Here is a 20,974-nt window from a genome sequence, read left to right on the forward strand (position 1 = left end):
ATTCAAATGAGCCTCGTCAAATTCAAACTTCCGATCAGATACACAATCAGCACGTGTGGCATGTCAACTCGGGAAGAAAACACTTGGAACCGGTACTAGTGGCAATGTATAATGGGAGTAAGGGAGGTGATGGCGATCAGGTGACATGAACAACAATAATGACACTGGCGTAGGATCAACTGTCCAGATGGGGATAACATACCCATCCAGCCACCTCATCCCCTCACCGTGGATTATGCCATCAGTTAAGTACAGTGCGGTCTAAGCCTCCACCACCTTTTATTTCATTTTCATTTATGACGTTCTCGACTGCAGTACTCGTCTACCACCTTCAGAATAGTGAACAAGTTTTTTCTGCCAGTTTTTGCCATTCTTGCAAAACACTTCCACCTATCGGGCTCTACTAGAGCACTACTGTGTTCTACAGGAGCAAGAACACCAACTACATGAAGATTTCTACAGGAAGGGTAGAGAGCAGCTCTGTAGAAGAAAAATCCTAGATTTATGTCAAATTCAAGCTTGAAAAGAGGTAGGCTCAAGAAACTGCTCTGCATATGATATATTTATATAAGGAGGAGGATTAAAAACACAGTATTGGGTTGAAAGAAAGGAAAGTGATGCTTAAAAGTTTGCCTATGTTTTTTCTCTGAGTTCTACACAGTCTCTCCATTTTTCTTCTCTACATTCAAAATCTGCCTTTTTCTTCCTCACATTCTTCTGAAAAAAGGGATGCAACCATAGAATCCAACCCATGAAAAAACCAAATTTACAAGGTTTTCCACTCTCTGAAGAAAAAACATTGTGTTATATATATTCTCTGTTCTGTCAAAAGTATTGATTTTTCCCAAAAATCGAGAAGCAAATTCAGGTTGGAAACAGTTTGAAGAGAGGAAAATTGCAAATTGATGTTGTGAAGAGAAAGCACACGAGAAAATTCCCTCTCTGGTTTCAGAAAAAGACAAAATTCAGCTATCCCTCTATTTTCGGTTTTGAATTCTTCCTCACCTAAGTATTTTTAGAAACCACTAAACACCATGCCAGGAGGCTTCATGAGAAAAGAGCCTTTCAACTCCAACAAATTGCATGAGCACCCTGAGGTGGTGGCCCTCTTCACCAGGGCAAACTGGATGTTATTCTTTGAGAGAATTCATGGACATGATGATGAGGTGACTGAAGAATTTTTTATGTCCTTAAGACCCCAGTCAAAAACACATGCTACAATCAGTTTTAGGGGTTTGACCCTAGAGCTTACACCTGATTTTATCAGCAGAATTGCAGGTCTTCCACTTGGGCTCCCTTGGAGCAAGGAGGAAAAAACATTGGGATAGGTTGCTAAGAAGACATTTTTGAGCTTGAGGAGCATCTTGTAGAGGATAAAAATGGGGTTAGAAGGACAGGCTTACCTCCTCCATGGAGTGAAGTCAACTACCAGATAATAAAATATATCATTCAGCATAATTTATGGTTATCACTTCAGGTTATTGCATGAATTAAGATATGGGATGGACCTACCTCCAGCTAGAAAACTCAATGTCCCATATTTCCTCCTCCAATCTTTGAGAGAATGTGGCACAAAGCTAAATGGAGGGGTCCCAAACCACTTGGCCCATCGTGGGCTCATCAAATTGTTGGTAGAAGATTCCTTGCACACATATACCATCCCCATAGCTTGAGAATTTTCAGAAATATGTCTAGAGAAGATGACATCAAAACTTTGATTGAGGACATTAGCCCATCCAGCAGTGAAGAGGGGGAGCAGACGGAGGACCTTGAGAATTACAGTAATGAGGAAGCACAAGACATTCAAACAGAAGGAAAAATAGAGGAGAAACAGAATGAAGAGGAGAAATTTGACAAAACCACTGTTGAGCCTAAGGCAAATAAGGAGACAGGCTCAAAAACAGAGAAGAGGAAAAGGAAAAAGGTTGAGAAGAAAAATCCCAAGAAAGCCCAGAAAAAGACTACCACAGGAAAGGTAGGGACTCAACAGGAAAAGGAGAAGAAACCACCAGAGATAGCAGAGACACAAGCTAAAAATAGCAGACATAGGAAAGAATGCAGGAGATAAAGGAAAAGAACAGCAGGAAGAAACATCCCGTGAAACATTGGCAAGGGAAGCAGTAGTTGTGCTTGCTGCATTAAGCACTCCAGAAAAACAAAAGGGAAAAAGAAAAAGGCAAACCTCTATGTATTTCAAAGCCAGAAGGAGCACCAGGATTAAGGTGGGCAAGCCCCAACCACCATCAAAGGAACCAATTATCATTGAGGATGCACCTAATGAAAAGAAGGCAAAATCTCCCTCCAAGATCTCTATCACCTACGAGAGAGGAAGTCCCAAAACCTCCACCTAAAATGAAAGGATTAAATTGATGGACTCCAAAGCAATTCTACATGAGGCACAATCCTCTCTACATGAGACAATGGCCAAGCTAAAAGAAACTGAAAAATTAAAAGATAAGGTAGCAGAATAGTCACAAGGGGAAGGCAAGGCCAAAGAAATACCTGAACCAAGCCCTCAGCCTAATTTAGGCTCCTATTACAATCTGCTAGAAGGTGGGAAGATCATCCCACAAAAATTCGTTGTGCCTCTTTTCTTTGAATTAGAAAAGGAAAGGGTCAGAACCCACACCTGGATGCAAATTGCTAAATATAAAGGAGTTGAAGATATAGGGCACATGAAAGATAAGTTGAGAGAGTTGAGAAGGGAGTTGGGCATCAGAAGGCACATAGAAAGCATTAGAAGAGCCTAACTACAGGAAGAAAATGAACTGCTAAAAAAAGAGTTACAGGAACAGGAAACTCAAGGAGGAGTCAAGTTGCCAATCTTGGAAGGGCAGCAATAGCAAGAAGGTCCCTTAGCAGAGCAGAAAAATAGTAACAAGAGGAAGAGCCACAGACCGATCTTGAAATGTTGATGAAACAGCAGCAAGAAAAAGAATCTCAGGCAGCGATTGAAGTGTTGATTTTGAAACAGTAGTTGCAAGAAAAGGAAGACAAAATGGCCTGCATGGCCAGCTGGGCAATGGAGGCCTTGTAGTGCAGACAACCAACTAAATCCTATGCATTGTATCTCAAAGACAAATGCCTCCAATTTCATATTAGAACATTGGCCCAAAGGGGCACAATCCCATTCCAAAATTATGGTCAATTTCTACATCTATGTGATACTAGCTCAGCTAAGGATAAAGCCAAATTAGCATAATTTTAACTTCATAATATGGAACTTCTAGACATGAATTTATGGGATCCAAATGCTACATTGGGAGACCTACAACTTATGGCTATGGCTTCTTGGTTGAGCCATGAAGAAAAGAGAGCAGTAGAAATTCAGAAGATCATGAAAAAGGAGCTAAGTGAACCCCTCATAGTAAGGGCAGAACCAACAGATCCACTAGCTCTCATATATGCCCACCAGCGCCTTGCAGACAATCCTCAAGTTTCCCCTGACTATGTTGAAAGGCAAGCACAAGCTATTGCTCACTTTGAAGATATGGAGAGATTATTTGGCGAGTATCACTCCCCATAGCCTAAAGATCAGGGAGTATCACTCCCCAACCAGAATGAGGGAAGCTATGAGGAGAGTACCCCTATACAAACAATCAATGTAAAACTTGAAAGCCAACTGGATTGGTCTTATGTTCAGTCGTCCACTACTGCTAGGACTATTGGAAGGGGTCAAGGAGGAGGAAGAACAGAAACAATGGGAGGAAGTGGACCGGAAATCAAGTTTCAATGACAAAGAAGAGGACATCACCTCAGAGGCTTGGGATGTCAGGGAAGCTGTTAAAGATATTAAAGATGAAGAACTGGATTAGTTTCTCTGAGGATGAGCAACCCATTCAGCAGGGGGTGATGATGAGCCCTAGAAATGGGTAACTATATGGGCTCATTCCGCCTATTATTTTCATTTAATCCGCAATTCTCAATAGTTTTGTGCATTTTTTTGAATATGTTTATGACAAAAGAGTGAATGGGGATAGTCACTTTTCCACATAGTCTAATGAGTGTTTATTGCAAATTTCTGGACATTTTTGGACAATGACCAAGCATTTATAAGCATATTGGTAGCCAAACTCAAGGAAATAGGACTGAGTACTTATAGGAGGGGTGTATCCTTCATTAATGACCCCTTCCTAGAGTTCTCCATTCGCAACTCAAAGTACAAAGGCCCATAATGATGATTCCAAGGGGCAGCTGAGCAAGTCTAGTGAAGTTGTTGTTATCTTCAATTTTAGGCAGCCGAGTTCCTGAAGTTTAGGAGGATTGTTGGGAGTTCTCACTTGTATAAATAAGAAGGTTTCAAGCGTTAGTAGGTTAGCCATTTGATAGTCTATTTTCGCACTTTAATGCAGCCTTGTACTCAGCTCATTTTCGATCTCTTTTTGGAGACAGTTTTATGATATAACTATTATTTTTTTATCAATGAAGATGAATCCAGCTTTGAACCAGCACTGATCTTTCCTAGAGGGCTACAGCTCTTGGGTTTGGGCCCAACCCAAGTTCCGAGCACCTCCTTTGTGTATTTATATGCTTTTTCTTGTATTCTTGAGATAATTTCTATTGTTTAGGTTAAATCTTGCTTTGTTAATTAGGTTGCTTTTGATGATTAGAATAATTTTTCTTGCTTCAGGTTGATTAGATAGTTTGTTGCAGTAACAAAAAAGGATCCAAAAAGGCTATCAAGTAGGCCTTGATCTCCTTTCTTCTTCCTCGGGACCATGATTTGAGATTAAAGCACTATTCCTGCCACCAAAAACACTGTCTTTGCTTTCCAATGCAATTGCTAGTGTGAGATTTCAAGTTCGAGAAGTTGATATCAGTTGGATTCACATGCTTAGATCCTTTCTTGTTCCTTTACCATGAATTTATCACATAATTTTCTTTCCATAAAGTTTTGTTCAACATTTCTCTGGTTTTAAGTCAGATTTTAGGTAAAAATAGGTAAAACTCTATTTTTCGGTTCTTGCTTGGGTCAGTTTTGAAGAGTAAGTGTGGAGCTCACTTGAAGAACACCCCAGTTTATCATTCCTCCATAACCCATCCTACACTAGTTCATGTCAATATTTTCCACACTCATTCGCCATACTTCTCCGAACTGCCCTATTTTTTGTGTTTTTGTGCAAAATTTCTTTCTTGACCTTTGAACAAATCCAACCATCTCCTTCACTCCTGATCTTCATTGACAGAGTCTTATACCCGTCAACACCTCCATCCAGCCTTCATTTCCCTTCTTCCATAATTTTTCCACCTTCAAACCTCCAAAAACCACTTTCGGCCTCCTGCTGTAGATCCTCCTATAGAACATCATGTAGATCCCCTGCAGCCTCCTGTAGAAGTTCATGCGAGTGATTTTTCAAAGTTTGATTGTAATGGAAGTATCCAAAAGGGTACTAGGGACTTCTTAGGACCCCTCCACACCTTCCTCACCTCCTACAAAAGCCAACTCCATCTCCCTTCACCACCAAACCTCTGCACAGTCACAACTAGTTAAAACACAAGCATAATAATTCCATATAAAATTGCTCAAAAGTACAAAAAGATGATTTCTTCTCATTTTCCTTCAGAAGTAGCTTGAATACATGCATTTTACCTTTTCAGTAGTCAATGGCATCCATTTCAGTAGTTTCCATCTCTTTTCTTGTAGAAGTAGGGTTAGTGGGTAAAACTAGGGTTTGCTAGGGTTTGCATTTCCTTTCAATTTTCATTTTCTTTCTGCAAGTAGAATAGCCTCTTTCGAGTTAGCTTTCTTCTATCATAGTTAAAAGCTTCTTCTGAAAACTCATAGAAGTTGGCTTAAGCTCCTAGCGAACTTGTGCCAGCTGATCAAGTGATAGCCTGCAGTAAGAGCTAGTACTTGTGCATATAGTACCGTCACTTCCAAGTTTGTTACGAACTTCCGAGTTGATAAAAGTAAAGTAGGGAGTCCCAAGATTTGCAGCATCATTACTCCAATACTGGAGCTCACTAGTGGCATTTCTCCTTGCTTGTAAGTGATATTGCAGGCGCAACAAATGCCATCAGAAGTGTAGTTGTGTCACCATTTCTGAAATGCATTATAATTGGAATTTTGAGCCATACTGAGTAAGTTACAACCATTTTAAGTTGCATCCTCAAAATAATAGTAGAAACAATGAGATCAATTGATTATTATATTGTGGCATGACTTTAGTCTTTCCTTTTGTTTAAGAGCCTCATTGCAATCACATTCGTGTCATCCAAATAAAAGATTTTATGTCATTTTCAGATTGGGGTCATAATATAAATTTTAAGTAATATTGAGGAAGATATACCCTTAAAAAGTCAACTTTCCAGCTCTACAAGTTATGGCTGTCAAAACTAGAAACTTTTCTCGTGGCTTGATTTTATCTCTACTTGTGAACCAAATTGAGGTTACGCCAATGCCACTTGAAGCAAAGCATTAATGCCATTTCTAATTTGGGTTCATCACAGTTATTCTAAGCAATATTAAAAGGGTTGCAACCATTTTATGTTGTTCCATTCAACCACAAAAGCCTGGTGGAAAAAGGAGATCCATTGAATATCAATATATTATTCCCCCTCATTGATGAATTTTTGGATTTATGGGAAACCTACATGGAAGGATCCCTTGAAGAAATCTTCTACAACCTATGAAGAGTGTAATCAAAAGTGTTTAATAGAACTTGAAGAAATGGTGAAGGAGAACCATGATCACTCAAGAATTGAAGTCATTCAAAGTGAAAAACTACTTGTTATTCACCCCATTACACAAAGTACATAAACCAAGTATTCTAAATTTTAGTGATTATGAGACGACAAATTTGAAATTTTGAAAATTAAATTCAATAAAGGAATGCCATGAGAAAACACAACGATAAAGGAATGTTATCATTTGAAGCTTTTGAAAAACAAAATTGGAGAAAATCCTTACTAACATGAGCCCAAAAACCACTTGACATGGTAAAAACCCTCTTAACTAGCGTTATGGTTACAATGGAAGCAATAAATGACCTTTATCAAGGAGTGCTCAATCTAGAATGTGGCTAAATGCACTTTGAAAAATAAATTTTTGTGTTTTACTTAGTGACTAAGTAATAAGACACCTCCAAGTAGGCCTCGTGTCCTGTATCCTAGTGTCAGACACCAATACATGAGGATACATGTCTGACACGTTTCACACATATCCTATTCATAGGACACCTACCAAAAACATGTCCGACACATGCCCTAAACAGCAAGGAACAAAATGAAAAAGATAAGATAGACAGTGATGGGAAAGAAGGAAATCACTTCATATACTTAGGTGAGATTCTTGAGATTCCCAAGCAAAAGACTCATAGAGGTAGCAAGGTCAATAGAAAAAAACTTCAAATATTATTAGCCTCAAGACTAGCTTAAAGTCTCCCAAGTACCCTAGAATGAGAAACAACTACCCCAATTGCTCAACTACAGACAAAGAAGCTGGGTGGGTGCAATCTGAGATCCCATAACACAAATAGAAGACTATAAAATTGGAGGAAACTAATACAATGTTATCTAGGACGAGGGGGTACATAAAGGAGAAGGTGAGGGAAGTAAAAATTGTGTAGAACATCAACCTCCATTCACAAGGTAAGTAGTAGAGAAATAAGATAGTTGCAATGAAGGAGAAATTGAGCTATTGTGCAATTGAACCAATCCCTGATAGACTAGATTAGTGAGATTAAAGAGGGCCATCATAACCCCCCACATAATAGAGAAAGAAGAGTAAGTAGCATATGGAAAATCCACCAACCAATAAATCATGATTGCTAATAATCAGACAAAGCAATAAGACAGCCATTTCTTTCATCTAATTTGTTTTCTATCGTAGCAAATGTTGGGATTATTTACATGAACGATAGTCAAATAGAAATGGGTTATGATTCTCATCTTGTAGCTCAGAGTAAGAACTACATTAAGTCACAGGCATGAGGAATCTCTATTACAAATAGAGATAGCAAATAAACTCATTTGGGAATTCAAGAAGGGGGTTTTCTATATAGAATTACCCTGGTATAATTAGAGTAGAACTCATAAATTGATGGTGTTGGCATTGTAGAAAAAATGTAATGAAAGGGATTAGGTGAATCTCGTAACCATTGTGAATCAGTTGAAATATTTGTGTACATGAAATGGGCACAAGAGCCTGAAGTGAAGACTTAAAGAGGAGAAGGGCATGATTTCATAGCTAGGAATTATGAGATAAAATACTAGCATATAGAAAGAGAAACCTCTATATTAGAAGGTCGAGAGGAAAACCTTCAAAGGATGCCTAGTGTTCCAGTTAGACATATGAGTCTTGGAAATGTGAGATGGACTCAAAGAGGATAGTTGATTTGTGATCTCTGCAATAAAGTTTTAAGTATAGAACTTGAATGTCATGAAGTATAATGTCCCTATGAGTTGTGTTGGAGAAGTTGTGGTTCGATCATTGAAGAGTTTTTTCTTCTGATGCTTGTTGATCATAGAAATGGATATGCAAAAATGATCATCCAATAGATGTGTGTTGGAGGGAAAATCACCTTGTATATAATTTAATTCCGAGAATGAGATTGATATTGAAACAGCATTGAATGGGTTGAAATCCATTACAAAATATGTACAAGAATGCATTGGCATTTTGTAATTCCAGTATTAAATTGATTTTCTAAAAGGTGTGGCATATTGTGCTCTCGCTAGACATTTACCTGATGGTTTTGATAAATCTAATTACTGTTGGAATTATGAAATAAAAAATGTGTGCAAAGACTTAGAACGTCAATTTTTGTGAATTGTGAAAGGGTTGCGTTGAGTCCCGAAGGAGAGGGCATAATTCCTTTTTGGAAATGGGTATTGGAATTACCTATGGATATAAAGATTTATGACGTAATACGAATTAATATTTCATTTCCTTAGTTAAAACTGGAATATGTTGGTTTGTAAGAATACATGGACTTCAAAATTTGCCCATAAGGTGGTCTTCTAGATAAAGACACCACGGAAAAGAACAAAAATGTGACAACATGGTTGCATTGGGAATGCGTGAAAGAGGAAATCTGTGTGAGATGTGAAAACACTCATTTTGAGTGTATTGGAGGGAACAAAGTGGAAAGTGTAATGTCAAGAAAGGTAAATATGTGTAAATGATTGAATGTTAGCAGTCTGACAAGCTTGCCAACATTTTGGGTTGCATCACGATGGCATCACTTCCGCTTGTATTTGAGTTGCAAGCTCTAATGTTGGTGCCAAAACAAGTACTATCGACCATTTGAATGTTGTTACAATGGTGTCAAAGATGAATAAATGCAGGTAAAAGATAACTTAATGTTTTCCCAGAACCTGTTTTGGTAATGGCTACTATGTCCTGATTTTGCATAGAAATAGGCCATGATTGTGCCTGTATTGGAGTGGGGTAGGAGAATCCTACATTTTTTAGCTCAAAAATCCAACATTTGAAACAATATCATAAATTTTGTATCACAAATTAGCCTACATACTCTAAATGCAATCCCATCAATTAGTCTATCCAAAAACATCACAAAACTGAACATATCAATAACAAAGAAGAAGAATTTCCAATGTGCATGATTGCTTTTTGAAGAAAGCTATGAAAAAATCATTGGGATTCTTCACAAGATATATGGCTAGCCAAAAAAAATTGGCAGTGATGAACCTGTCTTGTGACTTGAAATCCACCCTCAAAAAGTGATCCCTAGAAAATAGGCCCCAACTACATGGCCATGAAAGAGAGAAGGGAGTAGTGTTTCTGTTGTATAGCTGTACAACCTACAACATATGCTCCTCTCTAGAGAAATTATTGTACCTGTGACAAGTACAACAGATAAAAAAAAGTGATTTTGGCATTAAACACATTGTGGATTGTAACTTGTCATCCCAGTTAACAAGTAACTGAGATGTTTCTCACATAAAAACAGAGATGCTAATAATAATTTCATAAACCAAGATAAATAATAATTTAACTCAGGTATAGGAGATATGAGACACAATTAACCTACAAATTTCTCAGATGCAATCGAAATCATGACAATTAGACAATCTTACCTCTCAAAGAATCTCTTATGGAAATCCAGTTTTGTTAAATGCCATAAAAGGAGTAGGAATATTATCACCCTGAGAACAACCTACCCATTTATAAATTTTCAAATGATAAATGTTTGCAAGAAATCCATATGGAAATGTCAGAATACCATACATAGCGAAAAACACCCCTCTAACAATCTAGCATATATTCCCACTATTAGTATAACCACAACAATTTGAGAAAATCAACTCTTGTGTGAATCAAAATTATATAGAGAAAAACAAAGAAACTGAAATGACAAATTATTATAGGATAAATATACAAAGTACAAAGCCCCTTGAGGAACAATCAAATTAACAAGGGAAGCAATTATGTTTCCAAATATCACCTCTATCATTTCTAATCTCCTATTTTACTTTTTCCTATCTCCAGTTCTGAATTATAACATCTTCTTATTGAGAGCTCAATAATCTGGATCACAATGAACGTTCTACTATGAATGACAATATCAATTTTTGGCATGTTCTCCAATTTGTTGAAAGATATGAGTTGAGAGACCTTTCACATATAGCAAATGTCTTGAAGACATTTTGTATATTGTTGGGAGTCAACTAACTAGATGTTTTGAATCCAAGCACCTCACCATCTCTTGAAAGTCTACAACTCCAATTATGTGCACCAACTAATAAAAATATACAAATTGATGTAGCACTCAACCACATCCCACACGAGATCATTTTAGAATACTAGTTGTTTGAACTATTTTTGTAAGTTTAATGAGGCTCATCTCCACATGTTCAAATTTTGGGTGCCAACGGACATTGAGTGGGATTCGCTTTTGTTCAAAACTTTAAATCCCTAAATCTTCAAAATATTAGACTTTCACTTTTCTACTATTTTTCAAATGAAATTAAAAGATGGAATTAATGATCACTTAAAAGTCTCTAATGAAGTCTCTTGAACCATTTCCCACATGTTTACACTGAAACCCATGCAAGATATTCTTGCAGGCTGCATTTCTCAACACTGAAGACATGCATCATTTACACACATCCACAATATACCTCTCCTCTACTGTAATTTATTTTCTTCACAATAACCACTTCATTGACAATAGATAGTTCCAAATTCCTATTGCTAAATATTAAATAATTGACTGAGATTATAATGTGTGAATTTGACCTTTCACTGATTCTACGCTTGTGTCAATCAACATTATATATAGAAAGGCAAAAAAATTGAAATGACAAATTATTACAGGATAAATATACAAAGTACAGAGCTTTAGTTCTCTTAGTAGTAATTCCAGGCCTCTTGAGGAACAATCAAATTAACAAGGGAAGGAATTATGTTTCCAAATATCACCTCTCTCATTTCTAAGCTCCTATTTGACTTTTTCCTATCTCTAGTTATGAATTGGAACATCTTCTTATTGAGAGCTCAATAATTTGGATCGCAATGAACATTCTACTATGAATGGCAATATCAATTTTTGGCATGTTCTCCAATTTGTTGAAAGATTTGAGTTGAGAGACCTTTCACATATAGCAAATGTCTTGAAGGAATTTTGTATATTGTTGGGAGTCAACTAACTAGATGTTTTGAATCCAAGCACCTCACCATCTATTGAAAGTCTTCAACTCCAATTATGTGCACTAACTAAGAAAAAAATGCAAAGTGATGTAGCACTCAACCACAACCCACATGAGATCAGTTTAGAATATTGGTTATGTAAACTATTTTTGTAAGTTCAATGAGGCACATATCCACATGTTTAAATTTTGGGTGCCAACGAACATTGAATGGGATTGGATTTTGTTCAAACCTTTAAATCCCTAAATCTTCAAAATATTAGACTTTCAATTTTCTTTTATTTTTCAAGTGAAATTACAAGATGGAATTAATGACCACTTTTCCAAGCTAGGCACCAATGAAGTGTCTCGAACCATTTCCCACATGTTCACACTGAAACCTGTGCAAGATGTTCTTGCTCAGGCTGTATTTATCAACACTAAAGACATGCATCATTTACACACATCCACAATATAGCTCTCCTCTAGTGTAATTAATTTTCTTCACAATAACCACTTCACTGACAGTAGATTGTTCCAAATCCTATTGCTAAATATTCAATAGTTGACTCATTTTATAATGTGTGAATTAGACCTTTAACTCATTCTACGCTTGTGCCAATCAACATTATATACAGAAAAACAAAGAAACTGAAAAGAAAAATTATTACAGGATAAATATACAAAGTACAAAGCTTCAACTCTCTTAGCAGCAATTCTAGGCCTCTTGAGGAAAAATCAAATTAACGAGGGAAAGAATTATGTTTCCAAATATCACCTCTCATATATAAGATCCTATTTGACTTTTTCCTATCTCTAGTTCTGAATTGGAACATCTTCTTATTGAGAGCTCAATAACCTGGAATACAATGAACGTTCTACTATGAATGACAATATGAATTTTTGGCATGTTATCATATTTGTTGAAATATCTGAGTTGAGATACCTTTCACATATAGAAAATGTCTTGAAGGAATTTTGTATATTGTTGGGGGTCAACTAACTAGATATTTTGAATCCAAGCATCTCACCATATCTTGAAACTCAGCAACTCCAATTATGTGCACTTACTAAGAAAAATATACAAAGTGATGTAGCACTCAACCACATCCCACACAAGATCATTTTAGAATATTGGTTGTGTGAAATATTTTTGTAAGTTTAATGAAGCTCATCGCCACATGTTTAAATTTTGGGTGCCAATGGACATTGAATGGGATTGGCTTTTGTTCAACCTTTGTTTTGCATAATTGTACAAGCCTTCTTATCTCGCTTCTTATTTAGATGACATTCATATGGTTATGTTTACCATTTATCATGGTAAATTTTTCGAGAGATGATCTTAACTGTTTCAAAATAATATTATACTTGGAAATAAGTTGAAAATTCCTAATAACGTTTTCATCATTAGAATGAAATGTAGAACCTTTTTAAAAAAATGAATGGTACTCTTATCTGCAAAAATTGTATTTCAGTATGCATTATCCAGTGGCATTACATCTTAGTTCAAGATGACTTACAACTTCAATATATTTGGATTCATTTGCATTCTATGATGGGTCGTGATCAAAATTCAAACTTGATTAGTTGCAACTTTTATGTATAGTTTGTATCTGTAATTTAGAATGGCATGCACATTAGCATTAAGATTTGTAAGTTCACCAAGATTGGATTTCACTCAATAGTGGATAGGTTAGAGAGGAAATTAATGGTTGAAACTAGTTAGAAGTCTAGACATGGTCTCCATTGTCGGGACTGTACACCCTGATCTATGCCCAATTGAAACCAGTATGTGGAGGAAATAGTAGTTCATAAAAGTATCTAGTGATGGAATGAAAGTATAGATCCATCTATTGGGATATTGCAAAGTTGTTGCGGAATTTAGTTCAGTTGGGTTCGGCCGAAAAAACGTTATTGGGCATAGAAAGAAATCTTTGTGAGGCATTATCTAGTACATAGAGAAAATATAATCTAAGACTGGTTCACATTATTCGTTGGGATATCTTTCTCTTTGCTGGGAAGCTGTCTGTTAGGAAACCAGCTCACAAAAAGATAGAAAAGATAGATTAACGCCTTAGAATTCAACCTCTTTGAGGGGGAAACCTCCTTTACATTACACAAATGAAAAATTATTGGATGAAACAAATGACTAAAGCTCCCTTCTATATATAGGAGTCTAAGGGGTCACAATATAATCAAGCCGACATAACAGTAATAACATAAGAGCACAAAAATAACAATAGTTGGTTTCTATGGGTCATACTAATATCAATATGGGGATAATAGGGGCACAATAATAATAATAAGGGATACAATGAAAATAGTAATGGGGGAATCACTAGTATTATAGGGGCCTAACATGCCCCTCTCCTTCCAAGAAGTGTTATCCTCAATGCTTGAGTAGATCTGGATGCTTCTTTATAAAATTCTCATCCTCCCATGTGGAATCTTCAGTGGATAAGCTCTTCCACTTGATGAGATACTTTGAAATTGATCGATTTCGTAGATGTCGAGTTCTTGTTTCTATGACTACTTCTGGTCCTAATATGATTTTTCCTTCATCGTCAAGTTTTGGTAATATTGTTTGAACTGGGAGCCTGTCGCCTATAGCCTTCTTTAAACATGAAACATGGAAAACTGGGTGCACTTGGGAAGCAGCAGGAAGCTCCAATTTGTATGCCATAGTACCAATCTTTTGCAACACCTTGTATGGACCATAATACTTTGGTGACAATTTATTATCCTTCTTAGATTGCTTGAGGGACATTTGTTTATATGGTTGTAGCCGTAGGAATACCTAGTTACCTACATCAAAACTTATTTCATTGCAATGTTGATCTGCCTATTGTTTCATTCTATTCTACGCCAACGTGAGGTTATCCTTTAAGAGTTGGAGAACTTGTTGTTGATGCTAAATGTGATGTTCCACTACTTGAAACCTAAAATTTTCTCTTAAATATGATGTGATGGATGGTGGATGATATCCATAAAGTGCCATAAATGGGTTCATTTTTCCTGTAGTGTGGAAGGAAGTGTTATACCACCATTCAGACAGAGGCAACCATTTGACCCATTGTGTTTGTTTATCAGATACAAAGCAACAAAGATATCCTTCCATACATTTGTTTACTATCTTAGTTTCCCCATCAAATTGAGGATGGTAAGATGAGCTATGAGCTAACTGAGTACCGAGACAAAAAAATAATTTTGTCCAAAAAGTTCAATGGAAATGGGATCTCTATCACTTACAATAATATTTGGGTTCCCATGTAGCTTTTGAATTGTTTCCATAAATGCAGTAGAAACTGTACTGGATTTAAATGGATGTGATAATGTACAAAAGTGTGCATACTTGGTAAGTCTGTCAACTACCATCATGATGACACTCTTTCCTTTGGACTTGGGTAAACTTGTGATAAAATCCATTGAAACCTCCTCCCAATGTTGGTTTCGAATGGATAAAGGTTGTAATAGACCTGGGGTCTTAATTGTTCCAGCTTTATTTTGTTGGCAAACCAAACATTCCACCACAAAATTTTGAATATCTGATTTAAGGCCATCCCAAAAAAATTCCTTCTTAACCCTGTGGTAAGTTTTTAAAAATCCTAAGTGCCCTCCTAAGGGAGAACTGTGCAATTCCATAAGAATCTTTTGTTTGTTGGGAATTTTTACATAGGTATAAGCGATATGTGTACCATAACGAATCATTCTTCCAGCTAAATGTATCAGATGTATTGGGATCTTGTTGTTAATTTCAAATGACTACCCACACTTCTTCATCATTCTTCCATTCCTCCCTTGCCTTGTTTATCCAATCTGGTTGGATAGTAGAAATGGCACACAGCAATGCTTCCACATCCTCATCCTTTCTTGAGAGTGCATCTGCCACAACATTTTGCTTCCCTTTTTTGTAGATGATCTCAAAGTCATAACCCAAAGTCTTTGTGACCCATTTTTGTTGCTCTTCAGAGGATAATTTTTGTTCTGAAAAGTATTTAAGACTATCATGATATATTTTTGACTTGAAGTGTCTTCCCATTAGGTAGGGTTGCCATTTCTTAAGTGTATGTAGTATTGCCAAAATTTCCTTCTCATAATAGATTTTTGTAAATACTTTCCCTTGATTGGACAACTTTTGAAAGCAATGGGTGTTTCATCTTGCATTAAAACAACACCAATTCCATTTCCTGAAGCATCACATTCCACAATAAAGGCTTTTGTGAAGTCTGGCGTAGATAAGACCGGTGCTTGGCACATTGCCTCTTTAAGATGTTCGAAGGCCTTTGTTGCTTTTGGAGTCCATGAAAATGAATCTTTCTTCAATAATGTTGTTAGAGGTGCTGCTATTCTCCCATAATTCTTAACAAAATTGAAATAATACCCTGTCAAACCGAGAAATCCTTGCAGATGCTTTATGGATGTGGGGATTTTCCATTCCTTAATGGCTTTAATTTTGCTAGGACCTACCTCAACACCTTCATGAGATACAATATGACCCAGATATTCCACCTATTTTACTCCAAATAAACATTTGGAGATTTTTGCATATAATTGTTTCTCATCCAATACTTTGAGAACCCTGTCAACATGTTCAACATGATCCTTCCAAGACTTGTAGTTGATTAGTATATCATCAAAAAATTCTAACACAAATTTTCTAAGCAAGGGTTTGAAAATGGAATTCATCAAACATTGAAATGTAGAAGGTGCATTGGTAAGGCTAAAAGGCATGACCAAAAATTCATAATGACCCTCATGAGTTCTAAATGTTGTTTTCGGAATGTCTTCAATCTTCATTCTGATTTGATGATGTCCTAAATGAATATCCAACTTGGTGAAGTAAATTGATCCATGCAATTCATCAAATAATTCATCAATGACAAGAATGGGAAATTTATCTTTAATACTGAGCTTGTTGAGCTCCCTATAATCCAAACATAGGGGCCATGATCCATCCCTCTTGTGCACCACTACTACTGGAGTAGAGAAAGAATTTTGACTAGGTTGAATTATACTAGCCTCTAGCATTTCTTCAACCATATGTTCAATTTCACTCTTTTGGGCATAGGGATATCTGTACAGCCTAATGTTTGGAGGAACACTTCCTGGAATCAAATGAATAGCATGATCATGATCACGAAGGGGTGGGTGACCTTTGGGATTCTCAAATACCATGGAATGCTTGTCCAAGACTTTTTGGAGATCTGGAGAAATAGATGATTTCGATGTGGGAACCTCTAGCGAACATAGTTGTGCAATTACACCTCATTGTTCCCTCTTTAGAAGCTTTTTCATACTGTTAGAGTTGATTATCTTTCCCGGTTTCCCTGCAATACCTCTTAATTCAACTTCCTTTCCTTATGCTCAAAATTTCATGAAACGTTCTTGAAAATTCAAAGCTATTGTACCCAAGGATAGTAGCCATTGGACTCCTAGTACAACATCAACACCACCCATTGGAATGGAAATCATTGGGCTATTCGATACATATTCTCCCATGGATAGCCTGATATTATGGCACTTTCTAGAGCAATTTATGGTTCCTCCACTTGTAACCATCACTTGAAACTATAGTGCTGGATATAGGAAGCAATTCAATTATTTTGCTATCTTAAAATGAATAAAATTATGGGTACTTCCCGAATCAATCAACAATATTACCTTTTTCTTCTTGATATGTCCTTCTACCTTGATAGTTTGAGGAGTGGTAATTCCAGCCAATGCATTACAAGATATGGTCAGATTTATTTTTTCTTTATCTACGGTTTGTTCCTGGAGTATATCGTCTTCTTTTGACATTTATTTTTCCTTTTCTTCCTCCTCTTCACAATATATGTAGAATAATTTCTTCTCAGCACACTTATGACCTTTAGTGTATTTGCTATCACAACTGTAACAAAGCACTTTTGCTCTTTCTTCTTCCAATTGTTGTGGTGTCAACCTTGTAGGTTGTGGAAGGCTAGGGGCAACAACACCTCCATCGTTATAGTTGTGAGTGGTAGGCTTCCTAGTTGCCATAATTTTTATTTCCATTTTTTTTGCTAACCTAAATGCCTTCTCCAATGAATCCGGTTCCCAAAGGTGAACCTCATGTTTTATATTATCCTTTAAAGTCCTTATGAACACATCAATCCTATGCTGCTCTGGAATATCTTCTACCCTTATGTTCAATTTTTGGAAGTCCTCAATGTGCTCCATCATTGAAGTCTTTTGTTTGGGATTTATCAATTGGATAAAAAAGGTGTTTCTTTTTGTATCCTCATAATGTGCTATCATTTCTTCCGTAAAAATTTCTCAAGTGACAATTTGTTTATGAGAGCAAAGCCATCGATACCATACAAACTAATTTGGTTCCAAATATAAAGTTGAAATACATACCTTTCGTGTGTTTTGCACATTATGGAGATCGAAAAATTGCTCCATTTGTAGTATCCATGTTCTAGGATCCTTGCCATCAAAGTTCCTCATATCGATTTTTGGAACATGGTGGGTCTTCAATCCAAAATTAGAGTCTATGAAATCATGATTAACATTTCTTTTGTTCTCATCATGAGTTTCCCTTACTACCCTTTCATCATTAGTGACCATTTCTTGTAGCAACTTATTCAAATTTATCTTCAATTATTCAATCTTACTATAGGTTTTAACCCCGTGGAGAAATTACCTGCATAAGAATTCTAAAACACAGAAAATAAACAATGCAAGAGCATAACACATAAAACGCATATACACAGAGATTTTCCCTTGGATCCCAAAATCGGGACTACCAACTTGATTTTTCATTTTGTTCCTTTCAATGTTACAATACATATTTATACATGCCGAAGCATCCAATACCATGGACCAAAAACCATTGCATTTAAAACCATGGATCGAAAACCATCATGTCCAAAACCATGTGCGAAGTCATGCACAAAACCTAATATAGGGTCCACAAAAAAATTTCTTGGGTCGATGCCCTAGACCCTGTAGAGGGGGGCTACCCGCCCCCCCTTGTGACCCCCCCACTATGCAATCGGCGCAAGGAGGGGGGGGCTCTGCCCCCGCTCTAACCCCCCAGTTCACTATGTGGGCTAGTTGTGAAAAGAATATAACACAACCCAACATTCTCCCACTTGTTGTTGTCTTTCCACAAGGGGCCACAGTAGAGCTTTAGTCATTTATCCAGCCCTGCAACACCCATTGTTTCTCTACACCAAGAGAACTTCTCAGAGCTCACAGATTTTTTCAATGCATCTGTAGTATTCTTCAAAGCGTTCACCTTTACTAGCAACACCTTTTTTTCTTCTATCATATCCCTCATAAAGTGATATTGAACATCAATGTGCTTTGTCTTTGAATGGTAAGCAGGGTTCTTTACCAAGAAAATTGCACTTTGGTTGTCATAGTCTATCCTTATAGCTCCCTGTACTAACCCCATGCTTGAAGACAATCTCTGCAACCAAATTGCTTCCTTGCTTGCATGAGTGGCTGTCATGTATTATACCTTTGTAGTTGATAGTGCCACTACAGATTGTTTCTTACCCATCCAACTGACTGCACCTCCAAATAGGTTAAACATATACCCACTTGTAGATATTCTTTGAGCCATATCTCCAGCCCAGTCTGCATCAACAAATCCATGAATATCCAACACTTTGTCCAATCCTGGCCTTCCTTGGTAGCACAAACCATAATCACTAGTGCCATGCAAATACCTGAAAACCCACTTCACTCTTGTCTAGTGCTGCTTCCCTGGTTTTGATGTAAACCTGGTCAATGCTCCCACTGCATGTGAAATGTTTGGTCTAGTACAGACCATCGCATACATAAGGCTACTGATTGCACTTGCATATGGAACACAGGACATGTCCTCTTCCTCTTCTTGTATATTGGGACACTATACAACAGATAACTTTACACTTACAAGAATAGGAACCCTTACCAGTTTACTATCCTGCATATTAAACCTCTGCAATATTGTCTCAACATACTTCCTCTGGTTTAACCAGAGTTTCCTCTTTGTTCGATCTCTTTTAATTTCCATGCCCAAAATATAGTTTGCAACACCAATATCTTTCATGTCGAATTTGGAGGACAAATTGATCTTCAAATCCTGGATAATTTCTTTGTTATTTCCAACCAACAACATATCATCCACATACAAGACCAGATAAATAACGTGGTCAACAATTAATTTAAAATACACACAATGATCTTCTTTGCTTCTGGTGAAGCCAAGTCCCCGTATAAATCTATCAAATTTCTGATACAACATCCTTGGTGACTGTTTTAACCCATACAGAGACTTCTTTAACTTGCATACCAGTTCTTTCTTACCCTTCACTGTAAAGCCTTCAGGTTTCTTCATGTAGATTTCCTCTTCTAGATCCCTGTGAAGAAATGTTGTCTTCACATCCATCTGTTCTACCTCAAAATTAAAAGAAACAGCAACAGATAAAAGTAATCTAATAGAAGTTACCTTGGCAACAGGAGAAAAAATGTCACCAAAATCATTTCCTAACACCTGGGAATGACCTTTTGCTACCAACCGAGCTTTGTATTTCTCCACATTCCCTTCTACATTTGTCTTCTTCCTGAACACCCATTTGCTGCTGATGGGTTTCCTTGCAGCCGACAACTCCACCAGATCCCAAGCCTCATTTTTGTGCAAAGATGCCATTTCATTAACCATGGTCTCTTTCTAGAGTTTTCCATCCTCTAAATCTACTGCTTCCTTCATAGTTCTAGGATCATCATTAGTAATATATAAAGCAAAATTTGAACAAAAAGCAGATGAACTATACCTTTCTCGCTGCCTTCCTTCTCAAACTGATCTTCTCACACCCAGAGTTTGTGGCTCTTCATCTTTTGATTCCTCCTCTGATGTAGAGTCTAATTCTTCCACCTTTAGCTCAAACTCTATCTTTGCAGGTTCCTTTGGTTGGACTTCATGTTTAATAACATCTTTTACCTCTATGAACACCACATCTTGGCTATAAAGAACCTTGCTTGTTACTAGGTTCCAAAGCTTATAACCATTTAAACCATCCTTATACCCAATAAAGATGCACTTTTCAGATATACTATTCAACTTGGTTCATTTCTCCTTTAGAACATGTACATATGCATCACATCCAAATACCCTTAGATGTGAAAGAGAGGGTTTCTTACCAGTCCATACCTCTTGTGGAGTCTTAACCTCCAATGCTGATGAAGGTGATCTGTTGACCAGGTAACATGCTCTCTCCAACGCCTCTGCCCAGAATTCCCATCCTAACCTGGCACCACTGAGCATGCTTCTTACCCTTTCCATCAACGTCTTGTTCATTCTTTCTGCAACTCCATTTTGCTCAGGTGTGTATGGGGTAGTATTTTACCGTGCTATACCACACTTATCTTC

The sequence above is a fragment of the Pinus tabuliformis genome, chromosome 5_2 (genome assembly GCF_031772625.1).
Source record: "Pinus tabuliformis cultivar Carrire ecotype Pingquan chromosome 5_2, CPIR1, whole genome shotgun sequence".
Taxonomy (NCBI): Eukaryota; Viridiplantae; Streptophyta; class Pinopsida; order Pinales; family Pinaceae; genus Pinus; species Pinus tabuliformis.